Here is a 21,282-nt window from a genome sequence, read left to right as displayed (position 1 = left end):
ATACAGTTTTGTGATAGGCTGCTTCGTGGACAGACCGCATATCTAATATCCACTGGAGGGAGAGAAATAGCTATGCCAGCTAATCAGCGCACATGTTTGCAAAGAGGAAGGAACAAATCTTTTAGACTAGGGATTCAGTACACTCGGTTTACCTCAAAGATTCGTTCAAAAGGATTTGTTCGTTCACGAACTGCACATCACTACTTATTATAGGCCTACGCGTTAAAATGTGGGGTTCTATTACCTTCCTAAAGACAAAGTATACTTTGCGGCTGCATGATTGTTTGAATAGCATGGTGCAGTTTCATGTAATGGATATTACAATTTAATTATGATTAATTTCATTGACATTTGGTTTCACATGTGCTGTTTTGCCGCAGAGCAGGCTAATAATGGACATGATGTTTGGAACAATGTAGAGTAACTTTTAAAATGCAATAAAACTATTACAGATTTGTGTATGCGGCTCGACCGGATATGGAAATGAACGAATCAGTGAGTCAAAGATTTGAATCATTTTATTGAACTGAACGAAAGGAACCAAATCACTAAAAAGAATCGTTTTGAACACCACTATAGGGCACACAGTGAAATTTGGGCGCAAAGAATTGTTTTGAACTAGTTCTTACATGACAACAAGATTCATGAAAATTTTCAATCCGGTTTTAGAAGGGGACACAGTACTGAAACAGCGCTTGTAAAAGTAATCAATGATCTTAAAGTGAGCGCCGATAATGTTTCTATTCTTGCATTTCTTGATCTGAGCGCTGCCTTTGACACAGTCAGTCATGGGATACTTCTAAACCAATTTGAAAATTGGATTGGTCTCTCAGACACAGCCCTGAACTGGTTTAATACTTACCTTACTGGCAGAAGATATTTTGTTAGTCTCGGTGACAGCAACCACAACCACAGCACCTACTCAAAAAAAAAGAAAAAATCAAAAACAGATCTAACACAGAAGAATACAACCCAAGCAAAACCTGAAAACAATCAGCTCACAGTTCCGTGTCTGCGAAAGCCATCTCATAAACTCAAGAATATTGCTGGGGAACTATACACGAAGTAGGACACAGCTAACCAAAATGATTATGGTTACCTTTTTAGGTTACCATACCATACCTTTATGGTTACCCTAACAAACACGGAAAACGAAAATGGTTACCCTAACAAACAACCAAAACCACAAAGGCAATTGGTTTAGAAGGCGAACAGCCTAACAGCAATAAACTTAAAACAAGGGAAGAATTCAGGACATAAAACTAAGGAGGGCAAAGCAGCAGCAGCAGTCTTCCTGCCTAGTGGACTTGGCTGCTACTATGTAGGGAAGCAGTGGACCGGAGGGAGAGGAGAAACAGCCACAACTCTGTTCCGACCCAGCAGGGAATGATGATGCCAGCAACCAGTTCAAATCAGAAATGCTACGGCGCACAGAAGCAGAAGGTATGCAAAGGAGCAGTTCAGCTCCGTACATCTTACCTGGCCTATATATAGCCTACCCGTTTTGTGTGACAAGTTAATTGTTTCCACGGCTAACTTCCACAGCAGCATAGCAGGGGGCGTGACCGCAACCAAGCACTACGATGGCTGCAATGGTCATTTCATTCTGCTGGTTACAATGACATTCTTTCTTATATTCCACAGGGTTCTATTCTTGGTCCTTTAACGTTGTGTTTGTATATGCTGCCACTTGGAAAAATTTGCGATCATGGAGTGAATTTTCATTGTTATGCTGATGACACTCAGTTATATTTATCTGTAGCGCCAGATGATGCCGATGCCCTAAATCCCTTGATAAATTGCTTATCCAGCATTGTACAGTGGATGAGAGAATTTCCTCAAACTAAATGAAGATAAGAGAAATTCTTATAATTGTTACAAATGCACACAGAGAAACGATATTAAGCAAACTTGGAAATCTGGCTGTACAGAATAAGCCTGAAGGAAAAAACCTGGTGTTATTCTTGACTCTGAGCTGGACTTTAAATCACGTATCAACACTGTTACAAACATTTTCTTTTTCAGTTAAGAAATATTGCAAGAGTTAGACCATACCTCTCACTGTTCGATGCCAAAAAGTTTATGTATTCTCTCACCTACATTACTGCGATGCACTCCTTACTGGATTACCTAAAAAAATATATTGATAGGCTGCAACTTGTACAAAATGCAGCAGCCAGAATTTTAACAAAAACCAGGAAAAGAACACAGTACACCAGTTCTAGACTCACTGCACTGGCTCCCTGTAACATTGAGGATTTTAAATTTTTACTACTTTATAAGGCTCTAAATGGTTTAGCACCTTCATACCTCTGTGATTGCTTATCTAAGTATGTTCCAAACCATTCCCTTAGGTCGTCTAGTGCTGGCTCGCTCAATGTCCCAAAAATGAATTACAAAAAGTATGGTGAAGCAGCTTTCTGTTCTTATGCACCAAAGGTTTGGAACAAACAACAAGCTCAACAGCTCAAAACCCATTTTTATGATTTTGCTTTCAATTAATTCCACCATTATTATATTTACACCATTGTCATTATTCCATATTTTTTTTATATTTCTTATACTTGTCTTATGCTCTTTATATCTTAGTATTGTTTTTATCATTATCAATTCATTTTATTACTATTATTGTCTTATTTTTATCTTTTTAGGATTTTATTTTTTCATTGTTTTTATTTTCCCTTTGTACATTTTGCTGCTTGTAAGAGTAATATCTGTGTTATTGATTTTTATTGTTTCTCTTGTAAAGCACATTGAGCTGTATTTCATGATATGAAAGGTGCTATATAAATAAACTTTATTATTGTTATTTTCTTTGTGATTCTTTAAGTATATTTCATCCACCACCCACTCTTTCATTAACTATGAAATCTGAATAGGTTTTGCATTTTAGGAATATCATTAAGAAACAGGAAGGTAATGTGTTCACACAAACAAGACTGCAAGCTTGAAATGAAACATGGCCTCTTATTAGGGGGCAGCCAGGGGAATTGTGATAATTAGTGGAGAAACAGAAAGAATATTTTGATGCAATCTGAATGAAATTATGAGGAAAACACATAAAAGTTACAGTTATTAACATTGGCTGAGACAAAGTTAATTGCCATCTTAAAGAATATTCTGTTAATTTGCTGATACAGACTGCTATTTCACAGAAGTTGACTTCTATTTCACATGCAAATCCAGTTTATCTAAGGTTCTTTAAATATAAAAATAAACCTGATTACAGTTTTAAAACGTAAAAAGTTGTTAAAACTTTGCAAAGGATTTAAGGTCTTGCGAAGGACTTTGCAAGACCTTAAAACTTTGCAAAAAATGTAAATATCAAGATATTCAAGTTAGAAAATCAGGTAAAATTTACAGATTGTCTATATGCATTTTTGAAAGCATTCCACAGAACTTTCAGATTAAATGGTTTCGTGGTGTTAAAGAATTGAAGCCTTTAACCCTCTTAATTACAGCTCATGCACCAAGCCCCAGAGCAAGCAGCAAATTGAGGTTACCTCTCCCTGTAACAAACAGATGGTGGGTACTACATCCAGCTGACAATGTGTCATGTAGATGATTAGTAAAGTGGACTAATAACCTGCAAAACTACTTAGTTTACTTTAGTACACATGAACACAGAACAAAGTTCTGTAAACTGCAGTGGAAAAACATGAATTAATACTCCAAATATGACAATGACAATTTACTAACTCTGTAACATACACAATGGGGAAAAATAGTCAAATCACAAAATGGTGGTTCTCCTCTCTGCTAGTACATTATTATTTGAATAATAAATTTGTAACTAACAGTGTAGCTGTACATGAGAACTGTTGGGTTGTAGGACTGTAAGGCACCAGTTGTATTTCTCACCGCTCTCAACCTGGAGTGTTGGCCAGAACACAACTTAAGGCCAGGATGCACTTTACTGAAGCACAAGCACAGGCATAGACTTCACACAGGAATAAAGGGATGGTACAACTTAATTGTATTAAGAATGTGTGTGGTTCTGTAAACAAAGAAAGCAATGAGTACAAGACTGTTCAAAGTAATGTTACTCATACATCGTGCAGCACTCATAGCGTTATATGAACAGGAATATGCACCCTTAAGTACAATTTAATATACAAGCAAGTATAAAACAGCACTCTTATACACAGGCATACAACCAGACTTACCTAACAAAGTACACCTGATAAACTAAGGTTAAAGCAGTGGCGAACCGTGCCTATCAGAACTGGGCCTTCTGTACCTCCCAAAAAAGCAAAAAAAAAAAACGGTGCAACACTGCCCATTTTTGCGCTTTAGGCAAAATATAATTTGCGATTACAACACGAGATTGGAAAAAATTCAGGCTAATTTTAGCTTTGAGGAAACAGCGATTTAACATTAAAAAATATAGCAAATGGGGCGGTGAAAACTACAAGAAGCTTAATAACGCCCAACATAACGAACCATGTAACGTAGACTAACACACGCTATATATCATAAAATAAGTTACGTGCGAAAGGGTTAAACTGACCTGCTGCGTTTTGGTGTTTTTGTGCAGCAGTTAAACAGCTAAGATTCTTGTAGCTTTTCCAATTCCGCACACCCTTGCTGGTCCCAAACAACAAGCACTCCCAGCAGTAGAGCCTCTTGTGTCAAACTCAGCCTGTAAAAGCCAAGTGTATCGTTCCCAGTTGCTAGCCTGAAAATGACGAACATAGCCTGCTTTTGCAGGTTGGGCGGCCTTTTTAAACAATGTCCATCTTTTCATTGAACAGTCGCCTTGAAAAGGGTACTGATAAAAAATCCGCGACAATATCATCTCCAGCTGTTGCCATTTTCAACGTTGGCTATCAATCGTTAGTTAGCACTGAGCTAGGTCTCTTGTCTGAGCGAATGAGCAGGTCTTCTAGAACAGTGTTTCTCAACCCTCTCCTGGCGTACCCCCTGCCCTGCATGTTTTAGATCTCTCCCTGCTCCAACACAGCTGATTGAAATGATCAGTTTGTTATTAAGCAGCTTCAGAAGTTCATAACGAGTTGATCAATTGAATCATCTGATACAGAGGTGGTACCTGCAATATTCAGTACAATATTCTTAGTCTAACTTAGTCTACTATTGTGCTAATTTTCAGTAAACATGTGCCATATGTCAAAAAGTGTGAGTTCATAACCCCAAAGTATTCTTCCTCTCAGTATATATGCCCAAACACGTATCTTCTCTCTCAGAATATAAAATGCAGAGATTTCTGACAGCCATCAATTCTCCCTTTTGTTTTATCATAATCCAGCAGTGAATTTGTGTCTTGGCGTGCTCACTGACGTGATTGTGCACGCAGGAGACGTGGGAGGGGCTATGCGCGTTCGTGGCAGCAGAGGTGGGGAGTGCGCCTGCGCTTCTTCCGCTAGCCCTACGCGCACGTCGGGGGTTCGGATGCACTTGCAGCTGGTGGCCCGTGGACCATAGCGCACAAAGGGGTTTTCATTGAAGAGCATGAAAATCCAAAATCTCGCATCACCCAGTACTTTTCCGCCTTTTATTTATTTATTTATTTAATTATTATTATACAACAATAATAACAGCAATAGTAGATTGCTGGAAGGAACAGACCCTCAAGATTTTTATGTACTTAATTATTCTTGCAGTCGCTCTTATTCGTTGTTCACATCGCTCAGTTTTCCCTCTGCAATAGGTGAATTCAATCAGGCAATCAGGCTATTTTAGGATCTGCTCTTTTTCCAGCCGAGTATTCATACTAGCCAGAGCAAATAAATTAAACAGATTACGGACGACCTCTTCCTTCTGTTATTGATTTTATATTTAATAAAGAAAAATCACAAAACAAGGAAACAAACAAAAACACTGGATTTTCCCTTTTTTTCTTGAGACCCCCGTTAACGTCCTTGTAAGTAGATCCTTTTTGTGTTTATCCCAAGACGAGTCAAGCTGTGATTTTGTTGTGATTATTACGATGCTTTCATCCTTTGCTTTTGTGTATATTCAGGCGTTGGTGTACAAAGGAAGCGAATCCATGCGATGTTTTCGAAAAAAAAATCCAATGTATTAAATTTGATCGTTTCTTGGGATAGCTGCAAGCTAACCGCCTACTTCAACTGCACTGGTGTACAACACCTGATTAAAACGATAGTAATTCTCTTAACGATAATTGTCTTAAATTAAATTAAAATAGAAGACATCCTTTAAACTGAACAAATAAATTATAGGTAACATATGTTCCTGTTTTTGCTTGAGATTTTCCGTGACCTGTTTGGTGAATGTATTGTGAAATGAATACATTGTTGTGATTATTATTGTTATTATTACTTATGATTATTTGGTTATGGTTATTACTTACTACTTATGGTTGTTTGTAGAATTACGACGATCAGATATTAACACCTCTGCTGGTCTCCGTGTATGAACTCACCCATTTACTTATGAGCATCTCATAGACGGATGTACATGTTCATAAATTTCATATTTATATGTGGCATTTCATTCGTGGTAATGACTGTGGAGCTGGTTGTGTGCTTGCTTTAAAAAGGGAAGTGCATGGATAAAGGATTTAGTAGTAGTGCAACTGAACCGGTATCCAGACCGGTAACCTTGTAAAAGGGGCGTTACACCGGTGCGATACCGAGTGGCGCGTGAAGTCTCGGTTTATTGTGTCGTTGTCCCTCAAATATACTTACTCAATACTGCTTTTACATGCAATCACTAGTAATACGGAGAGGACCTTTTGTAAGGTGTAGATAGTAGATAGTACGACTGACATTAGTACGGATTCTGAACATTTGCTTTCTAAAGCTGAACTATAGAGGTCATTTTTATCTCTGAAGGTTTGGCTACTGCACAGAGAGAGGTTAACATACACGCCACACCTGTCGAATATGTTAAAGTAATAGCTTGCATATTCTTCATGCCCATTAACTCTTAACTAAAGGTCAGCATGTTGAGTCAGAGAATAGTACTTTTTGTGTAAGTGCAAAGGGGGAGGGCTGTTCTGGCCTGATCTGTACTGTACTTTGTGTCAGAGTTTTAAATCAATGCTCATTTGGGATTGACAAACTCCACCTGGTTATGAAACCAAGCCCTTGCTGTTTTATTCCCTGCCAGAGGGGTAGCAGCAGGGGGTCTGCTGGTCAGAATGGCCTGCAAGAGTTAGAAGAGAGTGAGATTGCAGTATAGTATTTAAAAGTGAACGCTGCAGTGCAGGGGCACCCCATTTCCAAAAACAAAGGTGAATTTTTCAGGAAAATTTGCAGGTGTGTTGGCAAGCTACTAGTAAGAGAGCCCTCTTAAAGTGCTGTCGTGAAAAGTTTTGTTCAAAAGCTTTTGGTTGTATTCCTGTTTAACTAGATGTGCATGCATGTGAGTATTCTTGTTCTTATCTTGCTGAGTGAGGTAAATGTTATGATAGTAGTGAGTCCTTACTAAAATAGTTTTATTGTAACTATCTTACCACAGTAGAATAACTTTTTACATTTTTCTTTGGGTTATATAGTTAACCTTTTTTGGGGGGGTGGGAAATACAGCTTCCTCACTGGCAATAGCTGTGGTTTACCATATTACCATTCATGCTTGTAATTATAAACATGCATCACCTCTAATATGTTTTGCGTGTAATACTGATCAAATACTGAAGTAAGGGGGAAAGAAATCACAGCACCTTGTGTTTTTCATGGCACATGGCAGGACAACCAGTATCATTTTATGTCTGACATTCTTCATTCAAATCAAAAGTTTAATTCACACCAACCTGGCCAATGCCTTGTAATGCTCCATTAAAGTAAAACATTCTGGCTCAGTGGATTCACTTTATTTGCATATGGTATGTTGAAAAAACTGTAAAATTATGGGGTTTTTGCTCACTTATACTGATTTAATGTAATGTATGAGGTGATGCTGAAAAATAGATGTGAATCTGTAGGAAGAGTGTAGGTGGCCTATTTAGGAGTCTGTCAGTGTCCCACTTAATGAAGTAGACTCATGAGTAAACAGAGATCACCCAGTAAACAGGAGCCTTAGAGAATGGCTGTGATTTGTAGCTCAGTTTCACAAGAGCTTCAGGTTCTTCATGACAGGATGATCCTCCCCTTGGAAATTGGACACATGTATCAACAAAGCAAATTCCAGTATGGTCCAGTGCTTGGGTTTATATGAGTGTACTAGGGATTATATGTGTGGTGGGGTTTGTAGGTGCATGTTTGGGTGTATATGTATGTGCTGTGGTCTATATGTGTGTGTTTGGGTTTATATGTGCATGCTGGTGTTTATATGTGTTTGCTGAGATTTATATATGTGTACTGGGGTTTATGCATGCTTGCTGGCTCATATGCTCATTTCCTGAGGTTTACATGTGTGTCAAGGTTTATATATGTGTGCTTGGATTTCTATGTCCATATGAGGGTTTATATATGTGTGCTAGGGATTATATCAATGAATTACATCAATAAATGTATTACATCAATGAATCTGTTGAGTCCCAACCTGTGACCTTGTTCTTTTGTTTTTAAATGACCCATGTGAACACCTCCTCCCACACAAATAAGCACCACATGAATGCCTCCCCAAGGCACAAACACCACCCCTTCACAATTTTAAATAACTATACTAACTGTTCACATTTAACAAAAAGGGCACTCCTCCTTCACCCAGAATTTAGGTTTGCCTTGGTCATTGCACCATACATAATCCTACATTGGGGGTCATCAGTCCTTATTTCTGTGGGGCATTTGTACGGGGGGGGGGGGGGGGGGGGGGGGGGGGGGGGGGGGGGGGGGGGGGGGGGGGGGGGGGGGGGGGGGTGGGGGGTGGGAAGAGAGACATTGGATGGAGATGAGATGGGGATGAGTCTCTAAAAACATTAATTTGGGCCATATTAGTGGCACATCTCCCACTGTGATGTCACAGTAGCCTATATAGGAAATGTCTTATCCCAGTAAAAGATCCATCTGAAACATTTTAGCATACAAGCCTATTCATAATTACTGCCTCATTAGTGGTTGGTTGAGGTGGGACAGTTACTTTTATGGTTCACTGGTAGAGGACAATGGTAAGCAGTTAAGTTATGTTAGAGACATTTTTTTCATCTGTTTAGACTTGGAGCTTCCAGGGTACAGGGGTTGAATTCTTATACAATGTACATATTCAGTTTATTATTTTTCTTAAAAATATTTTTCTAACATAAAGCCAGTGTCACTGTAAAGTTATTCATTTTGAGTTTCATGGTTTTTACATAAAATATCACAAAGAATGAAATTTAAATACAGTGTATCATTTGTAACTCAGTAAAAATGCAAGAATTGGACACAGGTCTGAATACTTTTGCAAGGCATTGTATACATACAGTACTGTGCAAAAGTCTTAAAACAAAAACATTTGTCTTAAAACAGTTCTTTTCTATCTCCTCCATTAGTGTGTCAATAACAAATATCATATTTTAGATTTCCGAACATTTCTTTTGAAAATAGTGAAATGTGCCACTAAGACTAAATAAAGTGGCAGACTAACACAAAACCTTCCAGACCCTCCAAACCTTTTGTGTTGGCATGTACTCCAATGCATGATAAAACAACTATACCAAACAACTAAACAGAACAGGTGGTAATCATTAGCAACATAAGCAGGTTTAACCACAATTATTAACTGAAACAGAAATACCTGTGTAGAGGGAATAAAACTGGGTGAGGATCAGCCATACTGAAAAGGTGAGGTTGCTGAACAGATTGCTGATCCTACACATGACAAGGTGAGCATAGAGACACCACACAAGGTGGTCATCCTGCATCAGCAGGTCTATCACAGGCAGAAATTGAGGCAGACATGTGTTTCCAGATGTGCTAATCCAAGCTCTTCTAAGAAGCCAAAGAAACGGGCAAGGTTGAGGACCAGAAACGCAGTGGAAGCCTGTCAAGCAGTGCCATCAGCTCAGAGCTGGAGCAACCACAGGGACCCTGTAAACCCATCTACAGTCCAGAGAAGTCTGGTCAGAAGTGGTCTCAAGGGAAGACCTGCAGCCAAAAAACCGATATCCTCAAATGTGGAAACAAAGCCAAAGGACTTATCTATGCACGAAAACACAAGACCTGGTATGCAGCACAATGGCAGCAGGTGCTCTGGGCAGATGAGTCCAAATTTGAAATATTTGGCTCTAGAATGGTAAATGGACTGCATTTATATAGCGCTTTTCTACTCATTTGAGTACTCAAAGCACTTTACAGTTATATGCCTCACATCTACCTACCAGTGGCAGAGGCTGCTATACAGGCTTACCAACTGGCCACTGGGAGCTGTTGGGGGTTCAGTGTCTTGCTCAAGGACACTTCGACACTCTGCCAGGATGAGCCAGATTCAAACCAGGGACCTTCCAATCCCCAGGTGACTGCGCTACCTCCTGAGCCACTGTCGCCCCCATAGAAGAAGGCAGTTTGTTCATCAAAGGGCTGGAGAACGCTACAAGGATGAGTGTCTGCAGGCAACAGTAAAGCATTGGGGCTGCATTGCTGCAAATGGAGTTGGGGATTTGGTCAGAATTAGTGGCCTCCTCAATGCTGAGAAATACAAGCAGATTCTTATCCATCATGCAATACCATCAGAGAGGCGTCTGATTGGTCCTAAATTCATTCTGCAGCATGACAATGACCCCAAACATACAGCCAGAGTGATAATTTTTATCTTCACCAAGAAGAGGAACAAGGAGTCCTGCAGCAGATGATGTGGCCCCCACAAAGCCCTGATCTCAACATCATCAAGTCAGTCTGGGATTACATGAAGAGACAGAAAGAATTGAAACAGCCAAAATCCATAGAAGAACTGTGGCAAGTTCTCCAAGATGCTTGGAAAAACCTACCTGCCGAGTACCTTACAAAACTGTGCGCAAGTATTGTCACAGCTCAGGCAGGGACTCAGGTGCAGACAGGAATGCAGGATGCACAAACAAGTTTAATAAAGCCAAAATGCAGTCCAGGAATCAGGGTCAAAAAACAGGCTAAGTCACAATCCAGAAGAGCACAGCAAACAAAACAAAAAACAGATCCAAAGTCGAAGTCAAGTAAACAGGCAAAAATGCAGGCAGGCAGGCAGGCAGGCAGGCAGGCAGGCAGGCAGACAGACAGACAGACCGAGGAAAACGGCTCGTAGTGTAACAGGCTAATAAAGAGATGGGGTGCAGGTGTGCCGGCAGGCAGGTGGAGCCGGTCAGGTAATCGGGTGGGCGGAGAGCAGGGCAGGGCTGTAATACAGGGAAAAACAAAAGCACATGGACAGGGGAAAACAAAAACAAACCAGGCTAAGAAGCCGCAGTCCTGACAAGTATACCTAAGTGAATCGGTGATGTTTTGAAAGCCAGGGGTGATCATACCAAATATTGATTTTAACTATTGATTTTTCTCTTTTGTGCACTTTGTATGTTGTTAATACATACATTAAAAACTATTCATTTCATTATTTTGAAAGCATTCAGAATTTACATCACTTTTTCACAAGTACCTAAAACTTTTGCCCAGTACTGTATGTATTTTTTTGCATCCACATGTCAGGATTGTTTACATCACTTAATCAGAGGAAATATATATTATATATAAGATGCTATATATAATACATCTGTCATATAGGTATACCAGCATTGGCTATACCTGTGACTCGGTAGCCAGAATGCCCTTATTTGGGATTTTCAGGTGTTTACTAATGGTAATTACAGAGAACATGCACCAGTATCTAAATTAAACAACAGCTGGGACTAATCTTCATATGAACAAGGGTAAGAACGATTTCACACATTTCATGACTCCAGTGTGACTTTTTCATACACACTTTTCCCAAGGGCAAAATGTGATTATTTCTGCAAATACAGTATTTTGATGAATGAAACCCATTGACTTTAAAAAGGCATTCGATTGAATTGGACTATTCCTTAAACTCCTTCAAAGTGATGTAGGGGGTAAAACCTATGGCATAATTACATTGAGGTATCTAGAAAACAAATGTGGCATTAAACCAGACAACAAAAGAATCAAGTTTTTCATACAGGGATGTGTAATGAGACAGCGATGTGGCTTGGATCCCGCAATATTTGGCATTCATATATACCAGTTGGCCACAACACTAGAACAGCCTTCAGCTCTTGGGCTCACTCTACAAGATAAAGAAATATGCTGATGACATGGTTCTGCTGTTGCCCAGATTATTAAATTCTTGGAAAGATTATGATCTTCCAGAAAAGGCAAGATCTCCAGTAATAGGCAGGTACCACTTTACACTACACTGCACTAGGAGAAACTATTCTCTATGACACTACTACAGACACTTAGCTGGGTCTGATCATTAGTGCATCAGGGCAGTTTGATATGACTAGAGATGCAAGTGAAAAAGTATGCAGGGCCTACTATTCCATCAAGAGGACACTCCAAAAATTCAACACTCCATTAAAATTTTCTTAAACTGTTTGAAAAAGGAATCCAACCAATCCTTTGAAACAAGGCACCATAAAAAAGATGGCTGCTCAAAGAAAACAGACTATGCAAGCAGGATTAAACAGGATAAGTCAAAACAGAAGAACAACTCAAACTCCTCAGCCCAAAATATCAATTCATTAACAACACACGCCTCCCAAAATTTAACATTAAAATACCACAATTCATGATACTGCCAAAATGTGAAAAAATTTGTCCCCTTAGGAGGGGGGTGGAGGGAACAGCAGTACAGGCAGCACAATGTGCATATATCTGCCACAAAGCAAGGATAATATTTAATCCATTAATATTTAATCCTAAATATTCCTGATCTCTGCTAATTGAATTGAGTCATTCTGTTATTGTTGTTGTTTGATTTTTAATAATAATTTATTGTCATAAATTTTAGTTGTGCATTCATTTATATTATTATTATCAGTAGTAGCAGCAGCAGTAGCACCAGTAGTACTGATGATTAGGAGCTATTGGTGCCATATGAATCTTACTTAGTGTTCTTTATTATACTGTATCTCTGTCATGAACTCTTTCCCAATGAAATCAACTTTAGCACTGTTACTCCATTTTTCCCAATCCATCAGTCTGTCATGAACCGTTGCATAAAACACCTAAACATCAACTGATCATAAGGTTTTCATCATAGTGACCTGAAATTATGTGTAAATAGTGCTTGATAGATCAGTTATGTACTTTCAAATCTATATGCATAAATTACCTTTGATGCATGTTTAACATACCCTAAGGAAAACACGTCATTTACCATGAGATAATACATTCAGCTCATAATACTGTACCTTTTACAAAAACAGAGTTCACAATACAAATTTATCATGAAACCATTTTCATGACATGAAACCAATTCTCCAAGAAGTAATGCTCATTGGAAAACAAAAATTATAACATGATTGAAGTTTTCTTTTTCATGACAGACAATAAAGATGACAAAGTTTTTCCTTTATCCATATATCAAACCTGTAGTTGTGGCTCTATTCATGAAGTACCACCTGTTTGAGAGCCATATCACTTTTAAATTGCTGAACTTAAGGTTACTTAGCTACATAAACTACAAAGACTAAAATGAACAAGTTGTGTTAATTACATTAAACTGCCAGTTAAAGTATTATTTAGCTTGTTGCAATATTGTAGCTATATGCAGTATATGTGCAATGTCAATTGTCATAATTTCCACCATAGGTCCACTACTCGCAGTTCCTTCCAGAGACACCCACTGGATATATATATATATATATATATATATATATATATATATATATATGCTAACATTAGCTGGCTGAAAAAACTGCTCGCTGTTAGTGATCGATAACTCGAAATCTACAGAAAAATGGTGACTACGTGAGTTGTTTTTGGGTGTCATAACCATCCAACAAAAGACAGCAAAAGTGGATTTTACTCTATCCCAGCTGCTAGAAAAAATGCGGGACCAGAAAGAGAGGAGTGGGAGAGATGCTTGTGGCCAGCCAGAATAAGCAGAAAAGAGTTCCAGCTCTCAAAATACAAGTATGCACTCATCACTCAGGGCACAGACACAGTCATACATGGTGTGTTATTGTTTGATGATGAAAGTATTGGTTTGTAATTTTTAGCTGTGCTGCCACAGCATAAATGTTAGCGCGCTGACTGGCTTCCAAGTAATTAAATCTAAGTATTTGTGTTTTAGAACTTGGCAACATAGTGTGGAGAGTGAAGAAGAGGCAGGAGACTTATAAAAATGTAATCTATGAATGTAAGAGACTGACCACAGGAAATCATAATCTCAAAGAGCAATTCAATTCAATTCAATTCATTTTTATTTGTATAGCGCTTTTTACAACACAAGTTGTCACAAAGCAGCTTTACATTGTTCCCAGGCCTGAGACCCCCTGAGAGCAAGCCTAAGGCAACAGTGGCAAGGAAAAACTCCCTATCAGGAAGAAACCTTGAGCAGAACCAGGCTCAGAGGGGGGGCCCATTTGCTTCTGGCTGACACTGGGCAGATAGAGTTAAAGACAAGTTATGCAATGTACTTTAAGACATTTACGATTGACAGACAATAGTGGTTAACAGCAGAGTGATTATAAGAATGTCTCCTAGGATGTCCGGTTCTTGGAACGCAGTTGGCTTTGATGGGCAGGGCAGCGAGGTAGCAGGACTGGAAAATGGGATGAGACGCTTGGGCTACAGCTCCGGACAGGAGTCCGGAGCAGGGATAGGAAGCAAACAGAAAACAGTGGTTAGTGGATGATAAGAATGGCAGGGATGTAGAACAGAGAGGCAGGAGAGGAGGGGCAGAGAAAAAGGTGTGCAACAAGGAAAAACCCCGGCAGGCTAACATTATGTCAGCATACCTAGGGGACGGGAGGCAAGGGACCGGCGTAGTCATGAGGGCACCCTAAGACAGTCAACACCAGATCACGGCACAGGGTCCATGAAAGCAATGACCACTTAGTCCACCAGAGACTCTATGATCCACGCCAGCACCAGGCCATGTCCCTCAGCTGAAGGATTTACTATATAGATATGTTTTGAGCCTAGACTTAGACATTCCGTGATTATCATGGAAAGTTGAAATACTACACAGATCCTCTAACTTTCAAACCAGATCACTAAATATAATGTTGACATCTGGTAACTGTGTATCCTTTCATAATTGCTGAAAGCAAAGTATTTCACTTTCTTATACTGCCAAGGGGGGGAAGATGATATTCAGGAGTTGTGCATGTACAAGTAGATGTTCAGTTACCCATTGCACAGGAAAGTTTGCACTGCTTAGATAGAACATAAGTATGAATTAAAATCATGAGGTAATTTTATCTTTTACTGACACTGAGAAGGTCATTTGTGATTTTATTCCCTTTTGGCTGGACTACTGTAACTCCTTTTTTACCTACCTGAGACAATGTAATAGCAACCGGTGCAGACCTCTGCAGCTAGACTTTTAACCAAAATAAGCAAAAGATGTCACATAACCCCTATTCCTGCCTCACTGCACTGATTGCCAGTTACTTATCATATTGATTTTAAGATTTTATTAATTACCTTTAAAGCTGATTATATTGCAGAACATTTAACCCTTACTCTGCTTAGAATGAGCTGACATAAATTCTACCAAAGATCTCTTGACAATTCCATAGACTAGACCTTGCTTTTCAGTTAAGGCCCCTAGACTGTGAAACAATCTTCCTGACAATATATATGCCAAGTCTGACTTCTCTTAATTCCCTTTTTCCAAAACTTATTTTTTACAAATTACCTTTTAATCAATTCTTATGTTGTATTATTTGTAAGCTTTAAAAAAAATCAGTGTATTAGGGGTGTAACGGTTCTGAAACCGAGACTGAAACCGCGATACAAACGTCCACGGTCTCGTGTCACGGTTCCAGAAGACAGAACCGCGACACCCCCATCCCCCCCCAAACCCGCTGCCACTGCTGCAGGTGCAGCCTGTTGAGCTCTCATTACGTTACTAATGTAACAAAATTCATTTTTCATTTCACTATTAACATTATAACACATGTAAATAAAGAAATTATTATTCTATTTAGGTGTGTAAAGTTACACATATTTGTAGCGTACTGTTCGGTACAGGACGTTCGGTTTGGTGCGCGTTGTGATCCGAGTGAATATAGTGTAGCTTTAACCACACACGTTACACGAATAACTTTTTTATGCTCTGATGGTCAGTTGACTGAAACGTTAGCGAATCAAGTGATACTTGACAAGATACAGTGTGCCCTCTGTGTGTGGAATTAACATTAAAAACTCAGTTTCCTCTCCAATTCCATAACTGAGCTGTAACTTAGCAACTAAATTAGCACATGTTCAGTGATGCAGCCTCGTAAGTATGGCGACTGCAATGCCAGAGCTTGAGGACCCTCCCGTGTCCTTCAGGTCTCCTGTTTGGGAACATTTCGATTTTTCAGTGAACTATAGTAGCAATGGGCAAAGACAAGTGGATAAGACGAAGGCAGCGTGCCGGCATTGTTCAGCTGAAGTCGGGTATGTTGCTGGCAGTACGTCAAACGTGATTATTCTTTTGAGACGGCATCATCCAAATGTGGGGATGGTAAGATTCACTGATTCGCATTGCTGCACCGACATAAAGGTTCACGATGTGATTGCCCCGATTAAAAAAGTGTGCACCGGAAACAATTTGGTATGAACTTGGGATGCATCGTTTCTAACATCTTTGCATCAGTAAAATCTGATTTATTCATATATAATTATTAGTAGAGGCATTATAACTTTATTATTAGGGGTCCAAGCACCGAAGGTGCTGGAACCCTCTTGTTTTTACTTGGATTATTATTAGGGGTCCAAGCACCAAAGGTGCTGGAACCCTCTTGTTTTTACTTGGATTATTATTATTAGGGGCCAAGCACCAAAGGTGCTGGAACCCTATTGTAATTGTTACTTTTCTTCTTATTTTTATACATCTGCCATGGGAGTCTATGGCAGCCCATAGATCCGTTGGTACACTTTTTATGAAATTTGGCACACTCATAGAGGACAGTCCCAGCTGTCCATTCACCAATTTTGGGGTCAGTCAAACCTCTAGCGCCACCATCAGGTCAAAGTTCAACTGACATTTTTGGCCATAACTCCTGACCCTGTTGGAATTTTTTCAAAATTCTTTTTTTGCTAGATTCCTTACGTCAAGCCGAGTCCAACGTACCCATTGCCGTCAAAGTCCGCTATATTGGATTTTCCGCCATTTTGAATTTTTACAAAAACCGTTTTTTCACTACTCCTCCTACAACTTCTGTTGTTTACCAAATTTGGCACATATCATCTTGAGACCATGCTGCACAAAAGTTATCAAATATTTTAGATATTCCCAAGCGTTCGCCCGTAACATGCAAATGAGTTTGACAGCGAAGATACCAAATAGGAAGTGAGGTCATATCTCAGCAATGCTTTTGTGTCTTCACACCAAACTTGGTATATGGACTTCCTACACAGTCCTGAGACTGTCCAAGAAGTTTTGTGTCATTAGGCTGTCATTAGGCTATAACTAAAACAATTGAATTTCTGTTCATAACTATTGAGGTCTTTAGTTTAGAATCATGATTCTTTTTTCTTTTGATTCCTTGGGCCATGTCAAGTTGAACAGATGTAAAATTTTCATTTCCACCATATTTGCTTGTCCGCCATTTTGAATTTTAATGAAAACAGTCTTTTCGCTACTTCTCTCACAAATTTTCTCCAACCTTCACGAAAATTGAGTCAGAGCATATTGAGAGGATGCCACACAAAAGTTATCCATGATTTTCTGTTTATGGAAAGCATTCACTAGTAATGCGCTAACAAAGTCAACAGCGAAGACGCCAAACAGGTAGTGAGGCCATATCTCGGCAATGCCTTTATGTACTGACACCAAATTTGGTGCCTGTACATGCGACTATGCCCTGAGGGTGCCCAAGCATTTTGGTGTCAACAATAACTCTTTTTGCATATAATATATTATACTTATATTTTAACATATCTTTTGAATTGCATGGCCTAAAATCATAATTCTTTCTTCTGATTCCTTCAGTCATGCCAAGGTACACACACATAATCTTTCAATGGTTTCAATGTCTGCCATGTTGGATTGACTGCCATTTTGAATTTTAATGAAAACAATCTTTCTGCTACTCCTCCCACAAATATTTTCCAATCTTCACCAAAATTGAGTCAGAGCATACTGAGACTATGCCTCACAACAGCCTCAACAACAAGGAACAACTTTGCCTCTTGAACCTTTCAAGTCTGCCATATTGGATTTTGAGCTAATCTGCATAATTATGATTTCAGCAAAAATGACATCTTCTACTGAACGGTTGGGCCGATTTGCGCGAAACTTGAAACATGTCATCTTGAACCAAACTACAACTTAAATTGTGAAAAAACTGCTACATTGTGGCCTTGTGGCCTCCACAAGCCAATCAAGTTGCCTCATTTTTTAATTAATATGCAAATTGCCCAATATCATTCACCGTTGCATCAATCATTCTGAAGAAGAAATTCTTGTGTACAATGACAAGGCCTCACTGACAGGATATCCCAAATTTGAAAGCAGTCTGTCAGACTACACAAGCACTTGAATACGCCCATTTTTAACCCAATTTTTAATATGTGTAAAATATACTTTAAAATCTTGATTTCATGACCCGTAGCTTCAACTGACACAAAATTTCCCATGTATTGCCTTTGGGGTATGCTCTGTCTAAATTGCAAATGAATAGTTGCTACATCAAATAACACCAGTGCTACGTTCAAATAAATTTGCAAAGGTCACAAAATCAATGTTGAAAAATTATTGTGTTCAAATGGGTATAAATTCTAGACAGTTTCTTAAAAAGTGTCAATACTTTGTATTCTTCTATAACCTCAAAGGATGATTCTTCTGTATGAAAATTTTGTACACTGATGACATGGTTTGGCTGCCACATTGGATTTTATGTTACAAATTCAGTTTGTCCTCCTACCAAAAAAAAAAAAAACTTTGGGAACTCCTGAGACTTAATAGGTATGTTTCTCCCTCCCAACAATCATCCCAATGAGGGAGAATGCCATAGGTCACATCATTTGATGACCATCTTGAATTATCTGTAAGACTCTTAAATGTCAACTTTTCTTGAACTGTGTGGCCGATTGGCATGACTATAATGCATTCCCCAAGGCCTTCATAACTATTTTTGGATGGTTTTATTAACAATGAGCCAGGAGTTTTATCTTTCATCAAATTCTTCCTAACACTGGCCTATGAAAATCTTCATCACAGACTTTCATTTGCATGAAATTAAGACCCCCAGGCAATTAGCTTATTTGTGCTTGGACCCCGGAATTGCTGCCTGCAGCTATATTTTAGAAATGTGACCAATAATTTGTGACCAATAATTTTATATTTAGATTGATTCCTCCTCTCTAAACTGTTTCTCAAGCGCGCTCTCTCATCTCCACTGCTGTCAGTGGCCAATTCTCGTCAAGTCTCTCGGCCAAGTCTCGCGCGTGTTGGAGGCGAATTCGGGCAAGTCACAGATTATCATGGAGGAGGAAGGGCTACATGTTCCACTGAATTGCTACAAATCAAACGTTTGGCAACACTTCGGATTTTTCAAGAGAGACAGACAATTTGATAAGACGCATGCAATTTGCAAAATATGCCGTGCCGCTATAAAGTACACAGGCAGCATGACTAACTTAAGTAAATGGCACTTTTTTTAGTTGATTTATGGTTTGCTGTCTGCTTAAGAAGAACCAAAGAAATTAAATCAAAATATCTGTACCATATTGAATTGTTATAGCATCATTTACATTTATTCATTTGGCAGACGCTTTTATCCAAAGCGACTTACATAGGTTACAGTTCATTACAATGTTATCCATTTATACAGCCGGATATTTACTGAGGCAATTGTGGGTTAAGTACCTTGCCCAAGGGTACAGCAGCAGTGTCCCAGCGGGGATCGAACCGGCAACCTTTCGGTTACGAGTCCTGCTCCTTAACCACTATGCTACACTGCCGCCATATTCTTCTGCATCGCATCGTATCGCGTTGAATTGCATTGTGTTGAATCAAATCGTGTCGAATCGCACTGCATCGCAAAATGGGTGGATCATATCGTAACGTTAGTAGCTGCTTCATATGTATCATATGTATCTTTACTGTATCGGATCGTTGGCAATGCATCGAGATGTGTATTGCATCGGCTTAAGTGAGGAAATGCACATCCCTATCCAAATGTGAATAACACTGGTACAAGGAAAAAACAGAGTGGAGTGCAAACACTGTGGTATTTAAGCAACCTCTCCCTGCTAATTCAGATCGAGCAAAAGCAATAACAAATGCCATAGGTGTTTGCCTTTATGTGCATTCCTTATATGTTCAGGAAATTATGGCCAGTTTGCCACTGTTTACAAGATTGTACAGGTTTATATGTTTACAAGTTAAATTCATAATAAATGAAAAGAAATTTTATGTTTTGCATGTCTTTTTTTTCACTCTACGAAAACCTACCGAACCGTGACTTTTGTGTACCGTTACACCCCTACAATGTATGATGTTTACATGTTGTAGGCAAGGCCGTAGCCAGGAATTTTCAAATACCGAGGTCAACCCCAACTAACCCCCCGCCCCCCCCCCCCCCCCCCCCTCCTCCACCGGCAGGCCATCAAAAACACCCACCACCATCCCCAGGTCAAAAATAAATAAATAAATAAAAACAAATAAAAGAATAACAAATCAGTGTTGCTAATGACACTTTAATTTTCAGTAATAACTGAAGTCATAACTGTTGAACTGTAACCTATACAGTGTGTGTGTGTGTGTGTGTGTGTGTGTATATATGTGTGTTGCTGTATGACAAAAAGACAAAAAGTACAACCTATATCCCTCAGCCGTAAAGTAGGCATCTGAGGATGTTAACTGTTGAACTGTCTGTAATCTATATTACTCAGATACCAAAATTATTGGCACACTATTTTAGCTTAGATTATAGTGTGTGTGTGTGTGTGTGTGTGTGTGTGTGTGTTGGTAAGGATGGAGAGGGCATGGCTGGCCTGTAATCCAAAGGTGGAGATTCTGTTCTGGCTTCTCCTGTTCTGCATCCTTTGAAGTGGATTCTCACCACTAATTGTAATGATATAAAGAATACACTAATAGTGAATACATAGACATTTAACCATTATCAATTCAGTTGATACTTAGTACTTAGTGCAATGAATGCATGTAATGCATGTAATAATAAATACAGTAATACCTTCAAACTCCAAACTGCTGTCTATCTAACTCAAATGTCTTAAAGTATATTGTACAACTTTAAGAAGCTCTCTAATTCTATCTGCCCAGTGCTGG

General features: G+C 39.1%; 1 protein-coding gene across 1 annotated transcript in view; it reads left to right on the top strand.

Annotated features, from left to right (window-relative positions):
- The first annotated feature begins 5,830 nt into the window (after positions 1-5,830).
- LOC118779459 (plasma membrane calcium-transporting ATPase 3-like) overlaps positions 5,831-21,282 on the top strand; it is a 115,259-nt gene continuing 99,807 nt past the window's right edge. The window contains exon 1 of the mRNA XM_036531582.1: positions 5,831-5,881. The gene's annotated coding sequence lies outside the window, so the exon portion shown is untranslated. The remainder of the gene's footprint in view (positions 5,882-21,282) is intronic.

The sequence above is a fragment of the Megalops cyprinoides genome, chromosome 6 (assembly GCF_013368585.1).
Source record: "Megalops cyprinoides isolate fMegCyp1 chromosome 6, fMegCyp1.pri, whole genome shotgun sequence".
Classification (NCBI taxonomy): domain Eukaryota; kingdom Metazoa; phylum Chordata; class Actinopteri; order Elopiformes; family Megalopidae; genus Megalops; species Megalops cyprinoides.
Note: the sequence above shows the minus strand (reverse complement) of the source record. Positions and strands in the feature narration are given on the sequence as shown.